We start from the raw sequence: 24,139 nt of genomic DNA, 5'->3' as shown, positions 1-24,139 counted from the left end.
GAGAGAGAGAGAGAGAGAGAGAGAGAGAGAGAGAGAGAGAGAGAGCCTGCCCAAGCAGGCTCCATGCTGTCAGCGCAGAGCCGGATGTGGGACTCGAACCCATGACCTGTGAGATTATGACCTGAGCTGTAATCAAGAGTCAGACACTTAACTGATTGAGCCACCCAGGTGCCCCTAGTACTCTATTTTATAAATAAAGCTACCACAGCTTAAAAAAAATTTTTTTTTAACATTTATTCATTTTTTGGAGACAGAGAATGAGCGAGTGGGGAAGGGGCAGGCAGACACACACAAAATCAGAAGCAGGCTCAAGGGGGGCACAAGCACGCACACACACAGACAGACACACACACGCACGCACGCTCACTCATTCACTCAGAAGCAGGCTCCAAGCTCTTAGCTGTCAGCCCAGAGCCTGATGTGGGGCCTGAACTCAAGAACCGTGAGATCAGGATCTGAGCAGAAGTTAGACGCTTAACCAGCTGAGCCACACAGGCTCCCCAAAGCTACAGATTTTTAATATACTACTCTCCTTTATACGGGACAACTGACTGCAAAAAACCCCTTATTTCCTGAAGCACATGTGTATACTCTAATACTCTTCGCAAGAAATAGTAATCCCAAATTCACGTGATTATAAGAATAGGGTAAATAATATATGCAACATACAAAACATGTGTGTAATTGACTATTTAGGTTATCAGTGAGGCTTTGTTCAACAATAGGCTATTACAAGTTAAGTATTTTAGAAGTTAAAAGTTATATTCGGATATTCAAGTTAGAGGTTGGGGGATTGGAGATGCTGAAGTCCTTAACAACCCCACATTGTTCAAGGATCCACTGTAGTGTGATGAGTGCTGTAACGGGTTAATATGCTTCCTACCCGTCTGGCACAAAGGATCATTTAAGTGAGTAAGAGATGGGTCCAAGGAGAGGAACTGCTAAAGCTGGATCTTAAAGAATGAAATGAACCTTGACAGGCAAACTACAGTAGAGAAGAACTCTACAAGAGTTCTCCACTGTATGTGGGGGAAAAAACTTAAATATGTATGGAATTAGACAAATTTTGTGCAAAAAATTCAACATAACTGAGTGAAACCATACTAAATCATCTCAAATTTATTATTGTGATTGGTTTCAGAGGCCATGTTCCAGGTCCTCAGTAAGGGTGGCCTGTTTATTTCACTTAGTGAATATTTACACAACAAAACAGAAGACAAAGTTTACCTGGGAGTAAACATGCTAGTGCCATTATACTGATTGAAGGCTGCCTCCCAAGCACATGCTGTCCCTCTGTTTTCTGTAGCCTGAATGATACTTTTGCTAGCATACAGCAAAGTAATGCCTCACTTCTTGTGCTCCCAAGGGTGACTATGTCAAGAACCACCAGATTTCTCTTTGCTCTGCTCCAGGCCTGAATACCTGAAAACAGCTCAGAGTTAACACTCTGGAGCAGTTCTACAGTCTTTCACTGCTGGGAATATGAAAAAGGCTGGGGATCTAAAGCAGGTCTATTACTATGAATAAATATGTTATTAAAAAAAAAAGAGTTATACACACAGAATACAGAATTTATACATCTAACAAGTACATCTATGGATTTTGGTGCATATTCTACCTGAGCATAGTTCCCTAACCTGGATGGTATGTATCAGGATCACCTGATAAAATTTTAAATACATAGATCCCAGAGATTCTGATTCAGTAAGCCTACGGCAGAAGAGACCTTATTTCAAAAGGTCCCCAGGTGATTCTGATATAAAATCTCTGTTGACCATGGCTTGGAAATGACTGACCTAGAATACAATAGTTATCTACCCTAAATACAGGTCTACATAGCTACTCAAATACCCATGGTTTTCTACTATGAGAATTTTTGGTTCATTCTTTAGAACAAAGAATTGGTTTGTTTATTTATTTAAATAAAATGGATAAAGTCTACCTCAAAACTAGTATGATGTCAATTATGGAATGTATGACCCAAGAAGAAAATCCTCAAGTTTTACTTCTACCATGGGAACCATCAATACCAAAATATCTCTCTAGATGGTATGGACAAGCTCAACACATGACAGAAGGAAAAAGGTAAAGAGAAATGCAAAGACATGGTAAGACTGAACTCATGGTTTTGCCATGTGTTTCAGTGACCATGTGGCAAATGCTTGAGTGTTTCTATAACCCAGTGCTCATTCATGAAGGCTACCTGGTAGAACCAAGATAATTTTTATTTGATAAACAGGGTCTTATATAAGGTCAATATTAAATCTGAAGCCAACAGTTTAAGTTCAATAATGCTTGCCTTGTACCAAAGGCATAATAATGATAACAAATGGCAATAGGAGATCTCTGAACAAAGATCAAGTAATAGTTACATTAAAAAAAAAAAAAAAAAANACTAAGGGGGCACCTGGGGGGCCAGTCAGTTAAGCATCTAACTTCAGCTCCAGTCATGATCTCATTGTTCGTGAGTTCAAGCCCTGCACTGGGCTCTCTGCTGTCAGCGCAGAGCCCCCTTTGGATTGTCTGTGCCCCCCTCTCTCTGCTCCTCCCCAGCTCATTCCCTTTCTCAAAATAAATAAAACTTAAAAAAAAAAAGAGTAAAATATCCTTAATAAATAGTATAATAGCATAAAGCATGGAAAATAGTTAAAGTGCTATTCAACAGACAGAACAAAAAAACTCTGAAAAACACAAGGGATATTCATGTATAGGAATACAGAACTACAGAAGTTTAAACAAAGAAACAAAATGTTACTCTAAACTAGTATTAATCATGAAAACAAGTAATTTGTCAACTTGATTGCTCCTTAAAAATATGGAAACAAATACAGGAAAGAAGGAAATGACAGGCAATAGGTTAACAAAGAAATGGTGGCGGGGGGAATATATATTTATGAGTAACCCAAAAGACATGACAAGGAGAGAAGGAGCAAAGACCTTGTCTGACAAGGGGCCAGAAAGAAAAATAAATTCTAAATAAAATTTATTCCAAAGAGGTAACCAAGTCACTACATTTTACAGCCTCAATATACATTCACAATAAAATTTTTTTATCCATTTATTTGCTTAGAAATAGCAAGAGAGGCGCCTGGGTGGCTCAGTCGGTTAAGCGTCTGACTTTGGCTCAGGTCATGATCTCGCGGTTCATGGGTTTGAGCCCCGCATCGGGTTCTGTGCTGGCAGCTCAGAGCCTGGAGCCGGTTTCAGATTCTGTGTCTCCCTCTCTCTCTGACCGCCCCCCCCACCCACTCATGCTCTGTCTCTCTCTGTCTCAAAAATAAACTATAAAAAAATTAAAAAAAAAAAAAATAGCAAGAGAGAGTGCGAGCGCGCAAGTGAGCGCACACGCACGTATGCCCAGGAAAGACAGGCAAAGAGAGAGAGAATCCCAAGCAAGATCCATACTCAGTGTAAGTCCAACATGAAGTTCAATCCCACGACCCTGGGATCATCACCTGAGCTGAAATAAAATATTCTAAACAGGAGTGGAAAGATAAAGATACAAATAAAACAGGGGTGCTTGGGTGGCTCAGTCAGTTAAGAGTCCATACTCTTGATTTCAGCTCAGGTCATGATCTCATGGTTTATGAGATTGAGCCCTGAGTTGGGCTGTGCACTGTCAGCAAAGAGCCTGCTTGGGATTCTCTCTCTCCCTCTCCTGAGGCTCCTTTCCTGCAAACACTCTCTCTTAAAATAAATAAACATTAAAAAAAAAAAAGATACATGGAGCACCTAGGTGGCTCAGTTGGTTAAGTGACTGATTCTTGGTTTTGGCTAAGGTCATGATCTTGTAGTTCTCGGGCTTGAGCCTTGCGTTGGGCTCTGTGCTGATGGTGTGGAGTCAGCTTGGGATTCTATCTCTCTTTCTCTCAAAATAAACTTAAAAACATAAAATAAAAATAAATTTTAACTATACTCAAGTGTAGTAATGATATATAGTGTTCATGCTATTTTTCTATAGATATACTGATTTAGATTTCTGTCAAAAGAGATCTAAAAAAATGAACATATACAGGGACGCCTGGGTAGCTCAGTTGGTTAGGTGTCCAACTTCAGCTTGGGTCACGATCTCACAGTTTTTGAGTTAGAGCCCCACATTGGGCTCTGTGCTGACAGCTCAGAGCCCAGAGCCTGCTTTGGATTCTGTGTCTCTGTCTCTCTCTGCCCCTCCCCTGCTTGTGCTCTGTCTCTCTCTCAAAAATAAACATTAAAAAACTGTTTAATGAATATATATCAAATAATTAGCTACAGAACCAAATGTAGCAGGATATTGTGTGAAACCAATAGACTATTCAGAGCCAGTATGGGGAAGAATAAAAAACGGCGGAAGTACCTGTCCTACATCCATGATCTCAGGTATATCACTTGCCTCTTAGGTTTCTTACCTGTAAAATGAGGGGACTGCCAGATGACTTAAAATTTCTGCTGGCTTTAACATCCTACACTTTTTTTTTTTTTAGGTTATCAGTTAGATTCATCCTTTTAGGTAAGAAGGGAACAAGTACCCCCACTCCCCAGATATAAAAATCAGACGGAAATTTTAACAACAGCATCCAGCAAAGTTGTACAAAAGGATGGATCAAAAGGTAACGTCCTAGCTTTGCAGTCCACTTGTCCGTAACCAAGAATCGGGCAGAAGTCTCTATAATCTATTTAGATTAAGTTGGCTTGGGGTGCCTGGGTGGCTTAGTCAGTTAAGTGTCCAACTTCAGTTCAGGTCTTGATCTCATGATTCATGAGTTTGAGCCCTGCATCGGGCTGTGTGCTAACAGCCTGCTTCAGATTCTGTGTCTCTCTCTTTTTTCAGAGCTCACGCTCTGTCTCTCTTAAAAATAAATAAACATTTTTAAAAAATAAATAAATAAATAAATAAATAAAAGAAGATGGCTAAGGCACACCACTCCACGGAGTGGCATTTACCTCCCAAGTCGATGAAATTTATTTTATTTTTTAATGTTTACTTATTAACATTTTGTTGATTTCTGAGAAAGAGAGAGACAGCGTGAGAAGGGGAGGGTCAGAGAGAGAGGGAGACACAGAATCTGAGACAGGCTCCAGGCTCTGAGCTAGCTGTCAGCACAGAGCCCGAGACACAGGGCTTAAACCCACGAACCGTGAGTGAAATCATGACCTGAGCCAAAGTCGGATGCTTAACCGACTAAGCCACCCAGGCGCCCCGAAGTTGATGAAATTTAATGAGGAATCTCTGTGTCAGGCAAAAACACCACAAACATTAGATACAAATCTACTAATCTGGCTCTTTCCTACCTCCATTAAGATTTTTTTTTTATACTAGAAAGGCTGCTCAAAGTGAAGGTACAATCACTATTTGTATAACTCCCCACACTCTCCTTGCACACAGAGTATCAAGATATCTCCTCTTCAAAAGCCCTCCCAACCCTTAGGATTCTATTGCCACCCTTCTTGTTGGGGAAACTACTATATCACCTAGCCTCCTACATAAGAAACTATTTCTTTAATTTTAGTGTGAAAATGCTTAAAGCCATAGTTATATACTTGATAGCATAACCTATTTAGCCATTAGCTAAGATGAGCACTTACCTAGAAGTCACTAAATCAGCCAATATCTACTCCTGAGAATTAAGAATAGAATCAAAAAAGGACTCTGAATAGTTATTACAAACATCTCAAAATCTATTCACTCAAATGTACAATTTGGCTCTTACTTAAAGTACACTTTTATATTAGAAATAATTCAAACAATGGGGATGAGGAGGGATAAAGTATTTGAGACAAAAAGCTAGGATTAAAAACAAGACACTTGTCTCCAAAGCAACAGGTTACAGAACTTAACATCCGGCAATAAGGAAGTACATTCCTAGTAATCTGAAGTTAACATACAGTATCTAACAGGCAAAATGTTCATAACATACAACACGAAGGAAGATTACAAAAGAGGATGCAGGACAGGATTCCAACTTAGTTTTTTCCTTTTAAGTTTATTTATTTATTTTGAGAGAGAGAAAGAGAATCCAGTGTGTGGGGGGGAGGGAGAGAGAGAGAGGGAAAGAGAAAGGGGGAAAGCGGGTGGGGGGAGAGGAGGAGAGAGAGGNGTGTGTGTGTGTGTGTGTGTGTGTGTGTGTGTGTGTAGGGGAGAGGCAGAGAGTGGGGGAGAGAGGATCCCAAGCAAGCCTGGCACCACCAGTACAGAGTCCAACGTGGGGCTCAAATCCATGAACCATGAGATCATCACCTGAGCTGAAATTAAGAGTTGGATGCTTAACTGACTAAGCAACCCAAGGCACCCCAAATCTACCCAAGAAGTCTAGACTTTACTGCTAGAGTAAACTATACGAAAACTCCTTTAATTATGTCATTATATTTATCAGAAAGTTTCAGTCCTATTTCCTACTATATTGGATTCCTTTTACCTTTAAAAAGTATACATTACACATAAATAGAAGAAAACTCAGATAATCTAGAATATAAATCTATAGTTTTCTTTTTTTAACATTTTTTAAAAATTTATTTTTGAGAGACAGAGAGAAAAAGCATCAGCAGCGGGGGAAGCAGAAAGAAAGAGGGAGACAAAGAATCCAAATAAGCCTCCAGGCTCTGAGACATCAGCACAGAGCCCAATGCAGGGCTCAAACTGACAAACCGTGAGATCATGACTTGAGATGAAGTTGGACACTTACCCAACTGCACCACCCAGAAGCTCCTATAAGCTTTGTTTTTTGAGAGAGAGAGAGAAAGGAAGAGGTGGGAGAGAAGGGCAGAAAGAGAGGGAGAGAGGGAATATTAAGCTGAGAATCCATGCTTATCCCACAATCCTGGAATCACGACCTGGGACAAAATCGAGAGCTGGATGCTCAACTGACTGAGCCATCCAGGTGCCCCTCTATAGATTTTATAGAACATTCTGGTTTATAGCTATAGTCTCCTCCCTATATATACACACGTACCTTTGTGCATACATTTGATAATCTGCTTTATGTGTCTCAAATCTCTCCTTTTCAATATATTACCATACATAATATAATGGTTTCATGACATTCTATTATATAGATATTCACAATTTAATCAGTTCGCTATTGTTGAATATGGGCATTCCCAAAATTTGGTAATTCTATTTTATTTAAAAAAAAAAAAGATCTATTTGCATTAAAAAATGTTATACAAACCATAGAAAAACTAGGAAAAGTTACCTCAAACTTGGCCACCTTGCACTACTGGTTCTTTATTTTATTTTGACCAATGTTTTCACGTCTGACTAGTCTTTTTCCTGGGGCATTCATTCAATTACATTCTGAGTTCTTGCTATGTGCAGGTTTTTGGGTTTTTTCCCTTACTTTTATTCCAAAACAATTTCTTTTTTTTTGTACTATATTAAAAAAATAATAAAAATTCATAGGCATTTTGTTGGATAAGAGTCTTCCCAATTAGTTTCTTTTTGTGGTTGTCAAACATCACTCCCACATGGGGTACGGCCCTGTTTACTCATCCATTGCTCTGCTGCTCAAGAGATTTTCATTAATGTAATTTTGTCATCCACAAAGTCCTAATTTACTTGGTTCACTTCACTTTTGTATAATCTGGTGGTCATCACTGTAGCTTAATGCAAAATATATACATTGACCAACTATCCTAATGTCTAAAGATTGTCACTTTACCTCTACACAGCACATTAGAGTTATAAATACATATATTTCCCCCTAACAATACTTCACTTAACTGGCATAGCCTATAACAAGGTAGATACATCATTTTACTAAGAAGAAAGGAAGGCACAAGGAAGTCACCCCTAATGGATTTGCCCAAGGCTACATAAGCTATTAAGCTGCACTAACTAAACCTTGGTGCCCTAATGGAATTAAAATCAAATTTAAACTGCTTCTGAATTTCCTGATACACCTAGATCAAGGTCTCTCCTCCAGAAAGCCTTTTGCAAAATCTTTCACCACCTCCTGTAATCCCTCTGCATCCTGAACACACTTTTATCAGAGCACAAACAACACTTAATCTCTTGCCCCATACTCAAGACCCTCAGGAAAACCATCTTTTTCTTATTTATCTTCAAATCTCCAGTGTGTGATACAGTGCCTGGCACAAAGTAGAAAGGCAAGTATTCAACAAATACTACAAATATTTAGAGCACATCCAAATATATAGGTTGACCCAGTTCAAATCATTTCAGAGAAATTCACACTCCATGATATCTAGAACAAATTAGGTTCAAATATAAAACTTGTATTCAAAGAACAGGTATTGTCAATATACAAAATATATTTCTTAAGTGCCACTTATATTAAGAGCAATTCACTAGTAACAATAGGTAATAATAATAAAACACCAAATAGTTAAGAAGAGACACTTCTAAATAACTGCCTTAGGAGTCACAAGGTCTATAAGCTTAAGATTTAGATATATTCTTAAGACTCTCAATACTTAACAACTTGAATGGGGAGAAACAAATTAGTATAAATTGTTAATTATGCTGGAGTTAATATTATATTTGCTTTCAAAATTTTGTTTTGTAGAATTTATTTTACAGTTAAAAAAATTTTTTTAAGAGAGAGAACACACGCATAAGCAGGGAGAGGGGCAAAAGGAGAGAGAGAGAATGCCAAGCAAAATTCACACTCTGCGTGGAGCCTGATATGGGGGCTTGATCCCACGATCCTGGGATCATGACCTGAGCTGAAATCAAGAGTCAAAAGCTCAACCGACTCTGCCACCCAGGAGCCCCAAACAATGTGTGGTCTTTTAAAAGTAGGCTCCATGCCCAATGTGGGGTTTGAACTCACAAGAGTTCATGCTGAGATCAAGAGTCTCATGTTCTACAAACTGAGCCAGCTAGACACCCCATTTTGCAGGTTTAGACCTGAGTTTGTTCACTGCTTTAAAAAAAATTTTTTTTAATTATAATTAGATCACTGGAATGGTCTTAATAACAGTATTTCTGACTTGGTCCAGCCATCTAGAACTGCCTACCAATCTGTGTAGAGCTCTTGTGCACGTTGGGTACCTGTAGGAACATGCACGCAAGCCAACAAGCACCATTTAATACAGTTTAATGTCTATATTCCACAATGGGATGCTACAGGGAAAAAAGGAGCTGGATGGTAGAGGTGTTCCATAGCTCAAAAGTATTACTTCTCAAGTATTTCCACTGTAGTACCTATACAAAGGGCAATTCTTACTCATAGGCAGTCATGACCCACTTTGCAGAAAACCTGTGTTATCTTTGACAGTCATACAGAGTTCCCATTCTGATCCTAAAATATGTATTTGTTTTAATGTAAAAATTTAAAAATTACTTACCAGTCAAATTACTTAACTCACCGCCCCCTCAATGAGCACAATTGAAGCTCCAAGAAGATGGGTCATGTTTATCTTGTGGCTTCAAGTACCCCGGAATCATACCACTTTGTACCCTAAGGGTATTCATATCCCAGTTTGAGAAACAGGGATCTAAACAATTAAATTGCCATAATACTTAAAAGTGACCAACAAGTTCCTACAACCCCATTCCCCAAACTCTTACAGCTAGTTTTCTCAACAGCTTTTTAAATCAGTATTGTTTTTCTTTTCAGGAGCTCATTAATATGTACTCAGTGTCAACACTCCTTAAAAAGAACCTGCAGGACACCAATTATTTCTGGAGTGACAGAATCCTAGCACATAGACCTTGTCCTTCCCACCTAACAACGTACTAAGCTGCCCATGGAAAACAGAGATTTCAAGAAGCAGAGCTTTCACTCCTGTTCCCTTCCTCCTCTCTATTTGCTCCAGCACAGCTTGTAAGAAAAATCTTAGCAGTCACTTAGATGATTCATTCACATAAGCTTATCTAATGTCAGCATTTATAATTCCCACCTTTCCCTTCTGCCATTACACAAGTACAATTAAACTATTTTAACATTTTCTAGGGGATAAGATGTGCATTCTAATACCCTGAGAAGAGGTAATTTTCTCACCCAGAACCCTACTTTGTTGTTTATGAGATTCCAAAGCCTAGTAGATGTCAACATTTATGAGGCCTGTTTCAAGTTCCCTATAATGTCCATTATACTTTATAGCAGAAATTGTAGGCTATAGTAAACTTTAAGCGAACGTTTAAAATGTTGTTTAAAAACATTATTGATAATGAATATAATACTGATACAAAAATGGGTCATCAATTAGCCTAACTCAAATTAATTAAGACACCTTTTATCTAGGATCCATTTCCACAAGAACAGGATTCCATTTATTGCTCATCAAAACTTCAAACTGCCACAGGCCATGGACTTTTGACGTCATATGCCAATAGTCAAAATACACATTTCGAGAGTTTATGCAGAAAAACAACTGTTTTCTGGTGTCTATGTACATGCTCAGAATGGTACTTGATGCTTTATATACATTCTCACTAATCTAGAGAGTAGCCTCTGTAATTGGTGTTGTTCTCTCACAAATGGGGACCATAGGAGTAGAAAAGTAAACATGCTCAGTGCCACCCAGCTAGTATACGGCAGTGCAGTTTCAAACTGAGGACTCTGACTATAAAACCTCTATGCCCTCAATCGTCCACTGTCCTGCATCTTCTATACCCAAGAACAATATAGCAAATCCTCCAACCCCAGAAAGGATTTATTACTCCCATTTTCAAGACCAAGAAATGTAAAGAGCATTTACCTCTCCGTGGCTGCAAAGTCAGTTTGAGGAGGGAACACAGAACCCAGCTCTCAAGGCCCTGGTTAGCAACCTGTCCACTAGTGCATCTTGTTCTTTGGCTCCAGATCTGTGATCATTCTAAAACACAAACACAATCATTTTATCAACACCAAATACATACAACTGCACATATAATATGAAAAGCAAATTGAGGGCAAGATAAAAACTGCTAAAATTGGTTAAAAAACAATATATTTGTTCCAGTACATCACACTACTGAATGAGGCATTCCATAAATTCTATCCTCATTCCATAAATTCTATCAAACCATTTCGTTAGACATTTGCTAAATATATAAAGGACTAAAGATCTATGGTTATCAAAATAACACCACTGGGGTGCCTAGCTGGCTCAGGTGGTAGAGCATAAGACTCTTGATCTTGGGAGTTGTAGGTTTGAGTCCCATGTTGGGTCTACACCCAAGAGATTACTGAAAAAATATTAATTTCAGATTACTGAAAAAAATAATAAAGTCTTTTAAAAAATACCCCATTATGACCTTGTAGGAAAATAATGGCACACATATATGTATTCAAGCTGACAAAAAATTCTTATAGATGTAGTAATAGTCCTTTAACACTATTATTTCCTTATCTTCAGCAAGGAGGGACTTTACTAATTTAGTTTATAACACAAGACTGTATTTTTCAGTTTAATAAGATAACTATGGAGAGAGCTTTCACTGTCTTGAAATTCCTAGATACACAGCAATGAAATACTTTTTGTTAGCTGACAATTTTTCCCTAAATTACAAAGATATGAATTATCAAGCTTCAGGCAACAGTAGAGTGGAACTTACTTCCAAAGGAAAAAAAAGAAAAAGAAAAAAAAATTTCCAAGTAAAATGAAAGTGCTAACTTTGAATTAAGAGTCTCCAAAGAACTTGGCATGTAAGATACAACTACAAAGGAATCCATCTCGTAATTAACTAAAGCTCACAAAACCAATCTGATATAATACTTTCTTAGATGAAGCTAAAGAAAAATCTCTGTTGAGAAGTAATTTGCATCTTGAAAAGAGGATTAGTGTATCTAGTCCAAGAAACACTTTTGTATTGGAGTCCATAAATTGTTACTGGCATGCTTCAAAGGGAGGAGATTTTATGTACCTAAACATTCTAAAGGTGACCAAAAATGAAGATCAAGCATAGAAAAATCACTATTCTCAGTGTATATGTTAGAAGTCTTTACAAAACATCCCATCTTTGCACTGAAATACTTAATCACTAAGAAACTGCAGATCTGCCAGTGAAGATCTGAAGATACTGACTAAAGTTTAGCATTTAGAAAAACAAATATGGTATGCCAAATCTACACATCCAATTGGAAACCAGGATCTTCAAGGTTATACATTATTTGCCTTTATTGTTCTTTCCAAACCTGTATGCTCTTTCTCAAAATATTAAATTATGACAAAGTTTCATTGTTTGAAGAGGGACCTAAATTTTGGCAAAAGAGCCTGAAGTCATCTGGGACTAAGATAGGTCAATATGATGGGGAGATGATCAACTAAGTTTCTGGTTTAAAAAAATGAAATGGAGGCTATAGATGATGAGGAGTGAATCTGATGCCAGTACATCCCTACAGCAAAAAACCAGTCTCTAGAGGTAGACTTTTTGTCAGCAGACACCACCATGAAAGACTCTGCCACAGGACTCTCCCTTGTGGCCCTAGTTGGCCACAGGTGGCCTCTGCACTCCCAAAGAACTCCCTAAGCCCCAAAAGAAGTTCCTCATTTTGTGTGTTCTTTAAAGCGAAATTCTAGACCTCTCAGAATTGGAAGAGTCTTAAGAACGACTTTTACAACTTCTAAATTCTCTTATGTTGGTTGAATAGACCCCTAAGGATGACTTTTACAATTCTTCTTCAATAAGAAGTATTCTCTTAAGTGGGCAAACATTCCTGTTGCAATCTTATTCATGTTACTGATTTAAGTAAAAAGTTCCTCTAGGTAACCTTATACCCTCAAGTTATTCTCTGTAGATTTCATTTTCCAATAAAAACAAAGTATTGAATCGTGGTATACAGGAAATCTCAAGGGCAGCAACTCTGTGGACAAAGTCTATACCACTAAGAGCATAAATGACACAGAAGACTAAGAGGCTGATGACTGCATATGGCAGAACTAAATGAAGAAACAAAACATGGACTGTGGAGCATAACACTAACCAGAGAAAACAAACTTTATTCCTGGCCCAATACAGACCTTCTGGATTTTAATATTTAACCTGTGTAGAGACTATTTTTATAAGTAAAACAGACCACCTGCCATCCATAATGTGGAAAATCTCACAAATGCAAAAAAATCACACAAATAGGCTAATTTTTTAGACAATTAAGCATGGTTCAATTACCAAATCTGCACTTCATCAATACTACTGCATTTGTTAGTGCAATTTTATTTTTACTGTAGGAGAGGGGAGAAGGAGCATTTTGTAGGATTTGAAAAAGGGATGTTGAAAGACTACTATAGATGCAGACTGCTGCAAAATCCTACAGGTTGAGCAGACCCAACGACTTTGTTTAGTGCCAGCCTGTTTTAATTTCCTCATAAGCTTAACATAGGCTTTAAAAAAAGTTAAGCTCTTCCTCTCTCCAAAGCAACCCGAGTTGATGTATCAACTGCTGCATACTATTTATTAAAGTACTAGAATACTTGAGGAAAACAGAAAGATAAAACTTTGACAATTCAACAGGAAGCTTTTTAATGACTCAAGAAGACAGTTAAGGACAGTAAATTTAATATACATGCCCTGTTTAACTTCTTTTGGAGCCTATGGGGAATTAGATTTTTAACTTTCCTACTTGATTTAAACTCAAAGCTTGAAGACTACATATGCGAATGTTTACTTAACGCTGAACTCTGCTACAGGAAGTCAGCTACTAAAGAGTAGTTACATTAGGCGTAGATATTTATAAACCAACTGCAGCTAGTGACCCAGGATTCAATTACAACATCAACCCTCATATTTCAGCGTATGGGCAAATTACCAGTGGAGTCAAGAATAAATTCATTCTGCCCTACTGGCGCTTTAGATCGGGTTGCACAATCCCGGGCAGAACTGCCTTCGCCTAGCCCTAAAGCATCAGGTACTAAATACTGTACTAAGTCAGCGTCAGGACATTCTAAAGCGGGAGGGAAACTCAAGGGTCGCCTAAACAAATCCAGCAAGCCCATAATCCCGAATTCAGGAATTTGTCACATCACTTGAGATCAGAATGAAATTAAGTTTTGATCCCTTTGAGATCTCTTAGCGCATAAAGTCAGACTATCATTACAAGACGAGTCCGATCCTGGCTGTAGGAAAACAACTCGGTGCGGAACTCGAGTCTCTTCCGCCCACTGTGCGGGGCCGCACCAGTCAGGTCCAGCGAGGAGCCCGGGCGCGAGTTTGGGGGCGCAGCCGGGCCCGGCGGGGGCGGCGAGCGCGCGTCCCCCCGCCCGCTCAGGCAGCGTCGAGGCGCGAGCAGCTCAGCCAGCCTTGCAGAGGGAGCTCTCGGCAGCTCTGGGGTCCCTCTGCTCGCAGCCGCAGCAGCGCCGCCTGCGCCACTCGGAGGAGACGGAGACCAGCGGCGGCGGCGCGCGGACTGGGAGCGACCGCCGAGCAGCCGAGCGGCAGGGGTACGCTCACAGAGCCGCCGGGTAGGTTCCGGGGACCGGGCAGGCTGGAGGAGGGGCAGCCAGAGAGGCGTCGGCCGAGGCCCGACACTCATACTACCCGGACACCGGGCTGCGCGGCGGCNGAGGGGCGGAGGGCGGAGGGCGGGCCGCGGCCGGGCAATCAGTCGGGCCAAGAGCCGGCCTCGAGGGCAGAGACAAAGGAAGGAAAATGGAGTCGCCGGCGCGCGGGCCTCTGTTGCTGCCGCCGCCNGAGTGGAGGGCGGGGGAGGAAAGGTGAGGGGAGGGGTTGGCGCAGGGCAGCATGGGAGGCGGCCCCGGGCGCCAACTTTCAAAAGCGGGCGCGATGGCGTCACGGGACGCGCCGCGAGTCGCGTCACGCCGCAGGCGCCCTCCCGCGCCCTCGCCCGGTCGCGCGTGGGCTCTGCGGGCGCCGCTACGTCCGGGCTCCTGCTGGGTGGGGCTTCCTGGGCGGAGGCCGCCGCCTCTGGGCGGTACAGGATCCCGGGCTCTCTTGACCTCGTTCTCTAGCCGCAGTCTCCCGCCCTGAATACGTAAAGGCGGGGTTGGGGATGGTAGNGGTTCTTGGGCCGGGCCCCGCCCCAGTCTCCGCCCTAGCGTGGCCGGCCCCTCCCTCCTAGCGCCCCACAGCAGCCCGCCACCGAGTAAGGCCGAGCTGGCCCCAGTGCGCTCCCAGTTCCTCAGAATAGTACAGTGCCCACGAGTGAGGGCAAGAAAGGGTATCCTTTTAAGAGATCTCTCCGTCCTTAGAAGAGGACTTCCCAAAACTGGTGCAAGAGGACAAGGGCTTCTTGGTGTCATTAGGCCACTTAATTAAGCCAAGAAAGGCCAGCGGAAGATCACATTTGATGCTTTTTGCACGACCATAGCAGTCTTTAAAAGAGGTTTTTACTCGGCGCGATATAATACTGTATTTTAAAACGTGCATTTGTTGTCTTTGCTTGAGAGTGAAATTCTATGTGGGTGGCCTCCTTAAGCCTCTCACAGTAGGCCCCTTACCCTCCCCAGGATGCACCTGCGGACTCTACCCAACCTGCAATGATGAAGTTCACCTACCACGGACTCGAAGATGTTCTGGTGGCTCAGGGACTGTATTCTGTACTAATTCCCATTAGTACCAAAGGCACCCTGACTGTATACTGACTCAGGACTGTATTCTGAACTCCCTTGCTTTTCGATGTCACGGATAACAAGCAGACCCAGCATCAAGAAAACAGCTTTTGCTCTATTCAACGGATTGTTTCATTATGCGGATGCCAGCCCAATATTGACAGATTTTTCTGGGTGTTTTTGAAAAAGGAAATCAGATGGGCGCCTTGGTAGTTCAGTAGATTAAGCGTCCGACTTAATGATCTTGCCCTTCGTGAGTTCCAGCCCTGCGTTGGGCTCTTCTTTTGACAGCTCAGACCCTGGAGCTTGTTTCAGATTTTGTGTTTCCTGCTCTCTGCCCCTTCCTTGCTCATGCTCTGTCTCTCAAAAATAAATAAACATTAAAAAAAAAAAGGGAATCAGAAATCTAGATTTTTGTAATGTAAAATCTTCAGATATTTAGGTTTTGCAACTAAGATGTTTTTAAACTGCATAACATTGATTAAATCATTCGTGTGGACTGTCCGTTTATGGCCTCTGACTTGGAGGCGACAGTGAAAAGAGAGTCCAAGGCCAGATCCTAGACACTCCAGCATTTAGAAATGGGTAGGGTAATGAAGAAGGAGGCTGAGAGGGAGCAGCCAGAAAGGCAAGAAAGAAATCCACAAGACTGCTGAGTTTGGAATCCAAGGGCAGAGAAGGTTCAGGGTAGGGAGGAGTGGTCACCTGTGTCTAGTGCTGCTGAGAGGTGGATTTGGGCCAGACACATGTCTGCTGGACTGGTCACCTTGTAAGTCACTGGAAAATAGCAACGGTGACTGGCTTGATTCATGTCAGTAAATCAACAGATATGGACCTCACTAGAATAGGTTGAAGAATGAATGGAAAAGTAAGGAAATAAAGACAGTACACATAAGCAAGATGAGAAGCTTTGTTGTGAAGGGAGCAAAGAAATGGAATAATGGGATAAATGGAAGGATATGGGTCAAGGGATGAGATGTTTTAAAATATGATAGGGTTCTGGATTGTGTTTATGTGCCATTGGGAGGGATACAGGAGAGATGTCTTGGTTGACTTACATAGGAATGAAATCCACGAGAAGATATAATGGACTGGAGGACTGACCTTAGATAGGAACAGGATGCTTCCACTGTGAAGTAACAAAGGTGAAGCTGGATGCAAATGCTGGAGAGTGGGAAAGCAAGCTTACAGCTTTCCTTAGTAGGACTGCCTTGGCAGCATTGGGTACCCATTTGAAATTTGTGATCATGAATTTAAAGTTAAACCAGTTGGCCCAGCATGTGTTTTTCCAGCAACATTTAGCTGCTTGGGTGCAGACATGCAGAAAAGGGATAATTTGGTTACTCAACACCAAGCCTAAGTTTTCTGGTTCCTAATCTCAGGTACTTGACTTACATTATTAGCTAATATTGTAGAAATATATGAATATTTGAAAAATTTACATGTGGCCCCTTTTTCTAAAAACCAGATGATCCCATCTGTCTTTTATGTATGCCTGAGGACTCAAAAATAAAGAAAACGCGGGGCGCCTGGGTGGCTCAGTTGGTTAAGCATCCAGCTTCAGCTCGGGTCACGAATGACAGCCTGTGGGTTCGAGCCCCGCATCAGGCTCTGTGCTGACAGCTCAGAGCCTGAAGCCTCCTTTGGATTCTGTGTCTCCCTCTCTCTGACCCTCCCCTGCCTATACTCTGTCTCTCTGTCTTTCTCAAAAATAAATAAAACATTAAAAAAAAACAAAAGCAATTTTTAAAAAATAAAGAAAATAAAGAAAACGCAAACTTAGAGGGAAATTACCAAATACCTCTGGAATATTTGTGTCCTACAGTTATCTTCAGCTCTCAACCCCAAACACCTGGTATACTTAGGAACTAGGTACTAGAAACAAGACTGACTTGCATTTAAATTCTTTTTCTCTCTGGTACCTTTAATAATCTGATTAATAAACTTTCTGTATAACTTTACCTGAAACCATAAGAGTAAGCTATAAGAATGTCTTCAAGGGGCACCAGGGTGGCTCATTCAGTTGAACAACTCACTTTGGCTCAGGTCATGATCTCATAGTTCATGAGTTTGGGCCCTGTGTTGGGTTTGTGCTGACAGTTCAGAGCCTAGAGGCTGCTTCTGATTCTGTGTCTTCCTAGCTCTTTGCTCCTCCCCTGCACTCTCAAAATAAATATCTTTTACAAAAGGAAAAAAATGTCTTCTAAAGCTTTAATATGGGCAAATATAAGTCATTGTATTTAGATGGAAAAAACCTCAACTATATTTACAATTATATTAACTGCTGCTATGGTCTGAATATTTGTGTCTCTCTCAAAATTCCTATGTTGAAATCCTAATGCTGGGGTGCCTGAGTGGCTCTGTCAGTTAAGCATCCGACTCGTGATTTTAGCTCAGGTCATGATCTGGTGGTTTGTGAGTCTGAGCCCAGATTTGGGCTCTATGCTGACAGTGTGGAGCCTGCTTGGGATCCTTTCTCTTCCTATCTCTCTGCCCCTCCCCTGCTTGTGTGCTCACTCTCTTTCTCAAAATAAATAAACTTAAAAGTTTTTTTAAATCCTAATACTTGATGGAATGGTATTAATAGGTGGGGCCTTTAGGAGGTACTTATGTCATGAGAGTAGAACCCTCATAAATAGGATAAATGCGTTGTAAAATAGCTTCACAGAGATCCCTAGTCCCTTCCACCATGGTAAGGACACAGTCAGAAGGCAATGGGTATGAGCCAAGAAGGCCTTAATCAGAATGCTACCATGTTGGTACCTTGATCTTGGACTACTGAGTCTTTTTTTTTTATTTAAACTACCTGTTGGAATTCTTTTTTTTTTTTTTTTAATGTTTTTTTATTTATTTCTAGGAGAGAGAGAGAGAGACAGCGTGAGCAGGGGAGGGTCAGAGAGAGAGGGAGTCACAGACTCTGAAACAGGCTCCAGGCTCTGAGCTGGCAGTCAGCACAGAGCCCGATGCGGGGCTCGAACCCACGAACCGTGAGATCGTGACCTAAGCGAAAGTCAGACGCTTAACCGACTAAGCCACCCAGGCGCCCCGTGGACTACTGAGTCTTTAGAACTGTGAGCAATAAATTTCTGTTGTTTATAAGTCACCCACCCAGTCAATGGTATTTTGTTATAGCAGCCTGAACTGACCAAGACAACTATATTTATACCAACTATATCAAGGGTGCCTGGGTGTCTTGGTCAGTGGAGACTCTTTGATCTTGAGGTTGTAAGTTCGAGCCTCACATTGGGTATAGAGATTATTTAAGAATAAAAGCTTTAAAAAAAACAAAAAAAACCCTCTATCTGGAGTGCCTGGGTGGCTCAGTCAGTTAAGCGTCCAGCTCTTGGTTTCTGTTCAGGTCACGATCTCACAGTTCATGAGTTCAAGCCTGTGTCAGGGTCTGTGCTGGCAGCAGGGAGCCTGCTTGGGATTCTGTGCCCCCCACTGCCCCTGTCTCTGCCCCTCTCCCACTCATGCTGTCTCTGTCTCTCTCAAAATAAATAAATGAACTTAAAAAAAAAAACCACCTTGGGGCTCCTGGGTGTCTCAGCCGGTTAACTATATGACCGGTTCATGTCATGATCTCATGGTTCATGAGTTCAAGACCCGTGTTGGGCTCTGTGCTGACAGCTCAGAGCCTGAAGCCTGCTTTGGGTTCTGTGTCTCTCTCTCTCTCTGCCCCTCCCCCACTCATTCTGTCTCTTTCTCTCTCAAAAATAATAAAAATATATATGAAATAAAACCTTTTTCAACTATATGACCTCTGAGGCATCAGAAGCCAAGAATGGGGTCCAAGTGGCCTTGGAGCCTGCTTTCTGAAGACAAAGATTCCAGGGGCTGTTCACTCGGAAGGACCAAATAGAAATGTTTTCTCCTTGTAAGAAACTGTGCTATGTCCTACTTCACGGAATTGACTCCAAAGAATGGAGAGCCAAACCAAAAGGATAGGATGTTTCAGGCTGGACAGAAATAAGCTGAAAGGGAAAAGCAATATGAGAGTCTGTGAAACAGTTGGTATGATAAAAATAAGGACAGATTTGTTCCCTGCAGCACTACTTGAGACTCCCTCATCAGTGAGAACTGAGGTGGTTTAAAACCACTGAGTAATTTAAGGAAGAGTTCTTCCCCTGAACTCTGTCTTAGGTTTGTAGTCCACAGGAGTTTAGGGCATTATCAGCTGAGGCTGTTGGCTAACCACACGGCATTAGTGAAGTCACCATGTTCCAGGATCTGGTCCTCAGCCTCACAGGCAGGACCAGAAATGTAGCCTGTATCCTGAGAGTGTATTCCTTCCTTAGGGACTTGTCTTTTTCACAGGAGCTTGATGGATAAGCAGAGTGCTGCTTTACTAACTGGTAAGTGGACCAATGTCCTTGTGCTGGCAAAAGGCACATTCTTTCCTTGCAGGAGAGCCTTCTGGAAAGCCCTATTACTAGAAAACTTGGTGTGTAGTGAATTCGATTAAGAGATGTAAATGATATAACTTAAACATTTAATATCACCCTCTCTGGATGCTAGAGTGAAATTGTCCAGCATTTGAGTCTTATCCTGTCTCTTTATTAGTTTTATGATCTTGAGTGAATTATAACAACTGTAGATTTCTTCACTATAATAGAGAGTGATAATTGTACTTCACACAGTGGTAAGGATTCAACAAGATAATTCAAGTAGCTCTTGGCATAATTCTAAACACCAGTAACCATACAAAAAAAATGTAAGCTGTTGTTACTATTTTATTTTTAATGCTTCTTGTTACCTGCCTTCACTCCCAAATTTACCTTCTGATGGACATGGTCTTTCTAGATTCATTAAGGGAATCAGTTACTTACTAGGCTTTCCGTGACTTTGGAGCCATTCTTTCTGGGAAGGGAGTACTTTGCTCTATAATTCTCAGGGAACAATTCCATTTCCAAGATCTTCCTTGATTCCCACTGTTCCCCCATATAAAGTCTGCAATTATTACAATCACTTATGAAGTTTTTATAAACTCTTTCAGCAAGAGAATTGCTGGTGGAGGAGAGGTGTTGATTTTCTAAGTAATGATGAGCAAGAATCTTCTTGTCCATTTTGAGGGTAAGATCTAAAGTTACATCTGAATACCCTTGTCTGTATCTGTTATGTGAGATATAATCCAATTTACCAGACATTTATTGAGTACTTACTGTTCTAGCCACTGGGGATATAAAAATGACCCAAGATGTGTTTCCTGTCCTTTAACTGGTGAGACTAGTTAAAAAACAGAACAAGACAAAATAAAACAAAACCAATTATTATAATAATGGTTATAATGGGAAAAAATGGACTCATAAAGGAGTAAATCATTCTCTAGGAGTATCTCATTTCAGCTGGGTGTTAAAGAATTAGAAGGCATTAACAAGCAAGGCAAAGGCACGTAAGGTAAAAAGAGCCATAATCAAGAGCATAAAAGAGCATAAGAATGTTGGGGGACAGCAAGTCATTCCACACCACTGGACTAGAGTGTAGAGTAGTGACACTCAACCTTATAAGACATTTGGAAAGCTTCCAATATCAAGTGCCAAGGGCAGCCACTTTCTTCTAACATTTTCAAGACTTGCCCTTTAATATCTCCTACTCAGGCCACAAGAATTTTTTTCTTTACTGATGTCTTTAGACCCCTGTAAAAAGCCACGTTTATTTTTTTCCCTCTCAGCTCAAATTACTGCTTTCTAAAGTCTAACAGACTTTATCTAGACTTACATCCCACATTTGTTTTCTGTGCTCTTACTTGTATTTTTCAGACATGCATTGATCACCCTGTAACAATCTCATCTGCACATTTTTCATTTTGCAAAACTTCTTCATGTGTGTTCTTTGAATTGATGTTTACACCTCTGTTTGAAGAGCCATAGTTTTGTCTTAAACTCAAGAAATAATGTGACTTGCTCAGAGTCATCCAGTAACTTGTTGGAAAAATCAGAATGAGTGCTCAGATCTTCCAGCCCCACCACCTCTTTTCCAGTTCTTTCACTGGCTGCTCAGAAGCCCTCACTGCCAGATAGCATTTCCATTTTTTTTAAAATGTTTATTTATTTTTAAGAGAGAGAGACAGAGACAGAGTGTGAATGGGGGAGGGGCAGAGAGAGATGGAGACACAGAATCCAAAGCAGGCTCTAGGCTCTGAGCTTTGAGATCATGTCCTGAGCCAAAGTCAGATGCTTAACCGACTAAGTCACCCAGGTGCCCCAACATTTCCATTTTTATAGGGATCCTCTGGAGATGATAATTTATTATTTAAGTTTTTATTTATTTATTTTGAGAGAGAGAAAGTGGAAGTGGGGGAGGGGCAGAGAGAAAGGGAGAGGGAGAATCCCAAGCAGGCTCTATGCTGTCAGCACAGAGCCCAATGCAGGGCTTGAACTCATGAACCATGAGATCATGACCTGAGCTGAAATGAAGAGTCAGATGCTTAACCAGTTGAGCCACCCAGGTGCCCCTGGAGATGATACTTTAGCTCAGAGGTTGCTTTGGAAGGGCAAGATGTAGGGGAAGGGAGGTCTATCAGGCAGGCTCTTGGCCTCTTTGCTCCCTGGCCTCATGCTCTCCCACATCTCTAGATTTTATATGATTTGTTTGGGGGTGGGGGGAGGATGGTTTCTGACCCAAAAACAAGTTGGACACTATTACCTTAACCCAAAGGAAGGGCTTTACTGGTGGAAATTTCAGGCACTTGGAAGGCAGATAGCAGAAGTATTTGGAGTGATGAATTAAAAGAAATTCTTTTTAATGTTTATTTTGAGAGAGAGAGCAAGAGTGTGAATGGGGGAGGGGCAGAGAGAGGGAGACAGAATCTGAGGCAGGCTTCAGGCTCTGTGCTGTCAGCACAGAGCTTGACATGGAGCTCGAACCTACAGATTGAAATCATGGCCTGAGCTGAAGTCAGACGCTTAACCAACTGAGCCATCCAGGTGCCCCTGGAGTGATGAATTTTTAATCTAGAAGTATATTCTGAGTAACTGCTTGAGATCCAGATTGACGCATCAATGCCCACGCTGGGTAATACTGGAGATGGATTATCTCCCGAGCCCTTAAGTGCCTTATATTTTTGTCTTATGTTAGTCTATGAAAGCCAGACTAAACTTTATGAGCATTAGTAGCTAAAAGTCAAGGATGAAGAGGCAAGTATAAAATATGGACTGCAAGTATGAGAGGAATAGATTGATCACTGGACATCACGGTAGTTCTATATGACTTCATAGTAAAGTAAGGATGACTCTTAAGCTGCCTCTGGTCCACATCCTTCTCTTTTTTGCCCTGGATCTACATTTCTAGACTTATTCTGTATACTTGCTCCTGGAAGGTTCCCAGGTCACCTTACCAGCTTTTTCACTCTCCTCCCAAACTGTTGTAAGGGCTCTTCCTTGTCAGTGAAAGATACCGCCCTCCATCCAGAAACTTGGGCTTCATTCTTTCACCTCCCACATCCTATCAGCACCAAACCTCGTTTTTTCATTCTGTCTTTGGAACATCTCTTCACTATCCTCTCCATCCCAGCCCAGGCCATTATGGCTTCTCCTAATTATGGCTTCAGACTCTGCACTGTTTCCTGCCTCCTCTCTCCACACAACTGTTAGAGTGACTTTTCCAAGGACCAGCTGTGATCACAAAATTCCCCTGCTTCAAGCCCACAGATGGCTCCCCAGTTACTTGTGGGTAAATTCCAAATTCCACAGCCACTCCACACTTATGACCAAGCCCCTGCTTACCTCTTCAGCCTCATTTTTTTTTCTTCCCTAAGATTTTATTTTTAAGGGACTCCTGGAGCTCATTGGTTAAGCATCCCCTTTTGTCTCAGGTCATGATCTTGTAGTTCCTGAGTTCAAGTCCTGCATCCGGCTCTCTGCTGTCAGCACAGAGCCTACTTCAGATCCTCCATCCCAGCTCCCCGCCCACCCCCGCCGTCTCTCCCCTGCTCATGTTCTCTCTCAAAAATAAACATTTAAAATAAACAAACATTTTTCAAAGATTTTATTTTGGGGGCACCTGGGTGGCTCAGTCGGTTAAGCGTCTGACTTCAGCTCAGGTCATGATCTCATGGTTTGTGGGTTCGAGCCCTGTGTCAGGCTCTGTGCTGACAGCTAGCTCAGAGCTTGGAGCCTGCTTCAGATTCTGTATCTCCCTCTCTCACTGACCCTCCCCTGCTTATGCTGTCTCTCTCTCTCTCAGAAATAAATACATTTAAAAAAAATTTATTTTAAAGTAATCTCTGTACACAGCATGGGGCTCAAACGCACAACCCAAGATCAAGAGTCGCACCCTCCACCCACTGAGCCAGCCAGGCACTCCTCTTCAGCCTCATTTCTTTAACACCCACCTCTGGCCCCTGTGGATTCAGGTTGCTTGCCTCCTCTATTAGTCCAACCTCAGCTCTCCCTCCCTATATTGTTCCATGCCCTGGCTTCCATTTTATTCCTTAATTGGGAACCCAGTGTAAAAGTGCATTCTGAAACACTGTGTTTTGTAGGGGACATGAGGAATGTTTTAATGTCCAAGCTTTTTCTGCATTAAACATAGTACTTTCATACTTGAAATGTTTTGGGTGGTGCCTATTACCTAGTAGAATGAATAGTCAGCAAATACTTATGGAAACATACATACCAGAGGACACAAAGTAAATAAGAAATTGCAATGGGGTGTGATTACTAATGGACTAGGGGAAGTGCAGATTCCTATAAAAGGAGCATAGTGGAGG

At 41.3% G+C, this 24,139-nt stretch overlaps 1 protein-coding gene across 3 annotated transcripts in view; it reads right to left on the bottom strand.

Moving 5' to 3' along the window:
* Positions 1 to 10,902, bottom strand: part of CTCF (CCCTC-binding factor) — a 43,244-nt gene extending 32,342 nt beyond the window's left edge. Inside the window, exons 1-2 of one of the 3 annotated variants that reach the window (XM_077755602.1) lie at positions 10,642 to 10,902; positions 9,286 to 9,398 (exon numbers count right to left, since the gene is read on the bottom strand). The gene's annotated coding sequence lies outside the window, so the exon portion shown is untranslated. The remainder of the gene's footprint in view (positions 1 to 9,285; positions 9,399 to 10,641) is intronic. The other 2 variants (XM_077755600.1, XM_077755601.1) reach the window with 2 other exon arrangements.
* Positions 10,903 to 24,139: the final 13,237 nt, after the last annotated feature.

This window comes from Crocuta crocuta, unplaced genomic scaffold (genome assembly GCF_008692635.1).
Source record: "Crocuta crocuta isolate KB4526 unplaced genomic scaffold, BGI_CrCroc_1.0 scaffold152, whole genome shotgun sequence".
Classification (NCBI taxonomy): Eukaryota; Metazoa; Chordata; class Mammalia; order Carnivora; family Hyaenidae; genus Crocuta; species Crocuta crocuta.
This window is presented reverse-complemented; position numbering and strand designations above follow the sequence as displayed.